This window comes from Chiroxiphia lanceolata, chromosome 11, assembly GCF_009829145.1.
Source record: "Chiroxiphia lanceolata isolate bChiLan1 chromosome 11, bChiLan1.pri, whole genome shotgun sequence".
In the NCBI taxonomy this organism is placed as follows: domain Eukaryota; kingdom Metazoa; phylum Chordata; class Aves; order Passeriformes; family Pipridae; genus Chiroxiphia; species Chiroxiphia lanceolata.
In genome coordinates this window covers 1,521,481-1,526,601 of record NC_045647.1, presented here as the reverse complement: position 1 = coordinate 1,526,601, position 5,121 = coordinate 1,521,481, and the positions used below count along the sequence as shown (strand labels likewise).

Here is a 5,121-nt window from a genome sequence, read left to right as displayed (position 1 = left end):
GTCCGGAGCTGTTCCTTAGCAGATGGTTATTCCTTTTCATAATCTGAAATCAAAAGATCATTTTTCTATCTGGAGATCAAAGGCACTTAATGTCTCCTTGGTCGAGGTTTATGAAGCGAAACCTCTGTCCTCTGTTTTGGTGTTCTGTGAGAGGCAGATGGGGGTTTTCCCCTGAAACCTCTGCACAGGCTCCAGGCAACCACATCTGGGCAGCAGCTGCAGATGTTCACAGCTTTCCAGGGCTGGGACTTTATTTCCATCCCACGGACATGCAGTTTATAAAATGAGAAGGGACAGTTGTAATGAGCTTGTGTGGCCATTTCTATTTCCCCAGATGATTGAGATATAGCCCACATGGATATTTTGGGTTGAAATTATTCCTCTTCCCTTAGAAGAAGTGCTCAGAGCCCTGTCTGACCTGTCAGACCCCACACTCAGCCCCGCAGAGCAGCTGTGTGAGGCCAACACAGTGCCTCCTCTGGTGGGATTCTTGGGGTGTCCTGTGCAGGGCCAGGAGCTGGACTGGATGATCCTTGTGGGTCCCTTCCAACTCAGGCTATTCTATGGTTTCATGATCCCCATGGGAGACAACTCTGTGGAGGCAAGTTTGGAGAGGAGGCTCAGGGGGGATCTCATTCTCAGTAACTCCCTGACAGGAGGGTGGAGCCAGGGGGGCGTCGGCCTGTTTTCCCAAGAACTAGTGACAGGATGAGAGGACATGGCCTCAAGCTGTGCCAGGGGAGGGTCAGGCTGGACATCAGGAGGAATTTCTTCCTGGAAAGGGCTGTCAGGCAGTGGAAGGGGCTGCCCAGGTTGGTGGTGGAGTCCCCATCCCAGGAACGACTGGACGTGGCACTCAGTGCTCTGGGCTGGGGGACGAGGTGGAGACCGGGCACAGGGTGATCTTAATGATCTTGAAGGTCTTTTCCAACCTCAGTGATTGTGGGATTCTCTGAGTCTCGGGCTCTCCCGGCTGGTGAGAGCGGGTGGGCGAGCACTCGCCTCCAGCGACGTCAGCGCCGCTCGGCCGGCAGCCAGCGCTGGGGAGGGGGCGAGAGGCGCTTCTCTGGAAAGTACTTCCACACCCACCACGAACCCTCTGGGATAGACGTGATCTTTGCCACCTAAGAACGAAAGGTGTGTGGTTACTCGGAGCAGGTTGTAACAAATTGAGTCCTGCTCGCAAACCTCATTTTTCCAGCGGGTACCTGCTGGCTCCTGGCCGTTCTCATCGGCGTGAGGGTGTAACCGAGAGGCACCCCCTGTCCCGCCGGCCCACACTGCCGGGGAGCTCTTTGCATTTCAAACAGCGGTGCGCGAGGTGAATATCCTCTCCTCCGAGAGGAGCCGGAGCATTCCCTGCCCCTGCGCGGGTTCTCCTCCCGCCTCCTGCAATATGGAAATGATCCTCCCGGCAGACAGCTGAGTCCCACCTCGGTTCCCATTCACCTGGAGATGAAAGTGCTCTGGCTGCCAGTGTAGGCGGGGCAAAACTATTTAAAAACCTCATTAGAGAAAGTATTTGGGGAAGACAGCAACACCCTCAGTTGTGGTTTGCTCCAGGACTTCTCAGCCAGATCCCTGCTGATACAGAGGGAAGGGCACTATGAGAGACATTCCTGTCAACTACTACTGCTCGTAGGGATGCCTTGGGTGTCCTTTGCCTTTCTCTCTGTCCTGGTGGGCTGTATTTTCTCCCCAAATACGGGCATGTTCCTCCCGAGGTGCAGTTTAGGTGGCTCTGTGTGTCACGGAGGGGTCCGGGAGGGATCCTGGAGGGGTCCGGGAGGGATCCAGGAGGAGTCCGGCTCCCTGCCAGAGGAGCACAGTCAGCAGAGCTGTGTGTAATCTTGATTAGGCACAAATCCACCGTGAATATTTCCTATTCCATTTAATTCCTGTTTGTGCTTATTTCAGCTGAATTTGCAGCAGCAGTAATGCCCAAGCCACATCTGGCTTGTGATGCACATGGGATCAGATCGGGACTTTGGGAGGAGGAGGATCTGGATTCAGAGGTTTGGCTTCTTATTTAGAAAATGACGGGTTGCATTCTCCCACGGCTGCTCCAGACTGCCCCAGAGCTGAATGATATTCGTGTCCAAGGGTTTTTTAAGTCTGCCTGACTAGGAAACAATGTGTATGATTTGTCTGGCCTGGTGCGAATGAGCTTGTGCACCTGCACTTCCCCTTCTGACTTCATTTTCTTTGCATCCATTTATTCCAAGGGGCCAAATGTTTATTAAGTCCTGATGAGTTGGAGTGCCAATGATCCCTTTTCCTCTCCCAACCAGACATCCACCTGCCTTAAGCAGACCCTGGTTAATGCAGACAACTGCAGCCCTTAGCCAGCCATGGGGCATCCCACACACTTGCAAGCAGGTGCTTGATCCCATAGGATCACACAAACACCAGGCTGGGATGAGCAAGTCCATTTGCAGCACTCAGGCTTGTTCTCTCTTATCTCCAGCCACAGGAGTCGGTGGCATCCTGGCAGAAGTCCAGCTGGGCTCCCCATGTGCCCCCTCCCAGAACCACACAGAACCACGGAATCATCAAGGCTGGAAGAGACCTTCAAGATCATCCAGTCCAACCATCAACTCAGAACCACCATAACCAGCCCTAAACCGTGTCCCCAAGTGCCACATCCAGATGCCTCTTGAACACCTCTGGAGGTGGTCACTCCACCAGCTCCCTGGGCAGTGCTTCAGCTGCTGCCAGGCTCTGTCCCCCACGTGGACCTGCCCCATTCTCCACCTCTGCCTGTGCCCTGGTGAGCAGCCCAAGCTCTTCCACTGTGCCAATGGCATTTACAGCTGGAACCAGAGTCCCCCAGCCCAGTCCTTGGGCACCTCACACCCTGTGAGCACAAAGGTCACACAGACCTTGTCCCAAAGCCTTGGGGTTCAGAGGTCAAGGTGACAGGACTCATCCATGTCCTGACATGAACTGCAGGAAGAACACACTCTCAGGCTCTTCTTCTGTCTGTTCCAGCTTTATTTTATTATTATTATTTTTAGGGGTGTGTGTTAATTTTTTTAACCCAGTTAGCAAGTTCAGAGTATTTTCTATGTTAATATTTGACTCAGAGGTGATGCAGTTTGGCCCCGTGGCTGTTGTTACCTGCATCCCCCAGAAAGATCAACATCTCCCCAGACTCTGAGCCCCAGTGGTGCTGATTCCTGCTGGGGTACGTGGGTGCCAGTGGAGAATAAATACCGTGGTATTTTCCACGGGGCAGATCTGAAAGCACCCTGCTTTCCTTGCTTTGCATACTCAGAGCATCATCCTCTCTGCTTTCCAGATATGAAAGGCGAAGCAGAGACATCTGATGGGGCTCCAGCGCTGACTCACTGTTTGATGTGAGGCAGGAGGAGAGATGTGATCAGATGCCTCTGTGCAGAGCAGCCACCAGACAACGCGTCACCGGGAGAAGAGACTCCTGCTCCTCCCAGCCCCTCAAACAGTGGATCAGCCCTCACCATCCCCTGCTCCTCCTGAGCTCTGCAGAGACCACCCAGCCAGTGCAGCACCCGGATGTCACCTCTGAAATGGCTCTTAGGCTGTGGACTCCCCATCCCTGGGAGTGTCCAAGGCCAGGTTGGACGGGGCTTGGAGCAACCTGGGCTGGTGGAAGGTGTCCCTGCCCATGGCAGGGGGTTGGAGCTGGATAACCTTTAAGGTCCCTTCCAACCCCCCATTCCCTATTCCCTGTCCAGGCCGTGTGCAGACGGAGGCTGGGCCGTGCTCGGTGCCGGCGCAGCCCCGGGGTGTGCCGGGTGTGCTCGCCCGGGGTTCTTTCTCACGAGATGGTGCAACCAGCCAGCAGGGAACTGGTTAAACAGCGTGAGCTCCCGGCTGCCCGGGCTTGGCAGGGCAGGATGTCACCAGGAAGCCGGCATGTTTTATTAAACACAGTATCAAAGTGGGCTAAAGTCTCTTATTAATGTCCACAAATTTTGCCACTTCCAAATAGTTTCCACCTACATATTCCTCCCACTGCTGCACTGGGTGCTGGCAAACATCCCTTCTCAAAGAGGGGAATGGCTTTCATTTGAATAGTCCTCAGGCGAGTTTCGCTGAGCGATGCCAGCGTCATTCCCGCAGCTCTCACGTGCCCGGCAGTGCTCCAGGGTCGTGATGGAGGGAGGGCACAGAGACAACAGCTCTCGCTGGGTTTTCCCAATGCTTTATCCAAGCAGAGCCCGTGGCAGCCTAAACCAATGTAATTAAGCAGCGATGGGTGCACCTATTTGCAATATTAAATCTCTCCTCCCGACTCGCGGGTGATCCTGCAGCGAGCGCGGTCAGCTGTGCTATCGACAGTGAGTCACAGGCACAGCTGAAACCACCAGGCTTCACACTGAACTCAGACTTCTGCAGCCACCAGAGCCCTGCTGGGTGTCAAACTGCTCCTCAGACTCTGCACAGTGAGGTCCAACATGTCCCTTGGGACCCAGCCTTCGGCTGAGCGGGGCGGGACCCCCTGAGCCTGCCTTGGACACTACAGGAAACGGGATGAGCAGATCTCCTGGGAGCTCCTGGCTGGATACATCCCACATTGACCCACACACTGCAGGACCACAGACCCCACGGTGGGGGGTGTTTGACAGAGGCACTGTCTCCCCTGGCTGACAGCACCCACTGCCTCCCACCCATCCCAGAGCTGGGTGCTGCAGCTGGAGAGCTGCCAGGCTCGGAAGAAGAGCCGTCACGTTTACCGAGCTCAGGAGAGCACCCTGCTCCCCTGCTCCTTTAAAGACTCCCACAGAACCTTTTCCTCCTGCAGAGAGCAGTGGGTGTCAGGCTGGAGGGCTGAGCGCATCCTGCCCGGCGCAGCGTCCAGCCCGGCGGGGCCGTGGCTGTTCTTTCACCTCCGGTGCCAGTAACCCGAAACGGGATTGCTGGAAATGAGAGAGAGGGAGAGTCAGCGATTTGATTACAGGCCACAGGCACATGCCTGGCCTTCATGGATATATTAAGTAAGAGACATTTTAAAACAAAACCACCCTCAGTAACCTTATCGTAAGCTCGAATCCACAACCCATCTGTTAACTCCCGGCGCTGCCCACATAGGCTGCGATCAGACGGCGGTGCCAGGGATTTTCGGAACGTTTCCCCCAA

The 5,121-nt window shown here is 55.0% G+C and overlaps 1 long non-coding RNA gene across 1 annotated transcript; it reads left to right on the top strand.

Annotated features, from left to right (window-relative positions):
• Positions 1 to 841: 841 nt before the first annotated feature.
• On the top strand, positions 842 to 3,919 carry LOC116792496. Its single transcript, XR_004359149.1, has 3 exons — positions 842 to 1,137; positions 1,918 to 2,015; positions 3,302 to 3,919. It is a non-coding gene; the product is annotated as an uncharacterized LOC116792496 (long non-coding RNA).
• The last annotated feature ends 1,202 nt before the right edge of the window (positions 3,920 to 5,121 follow it).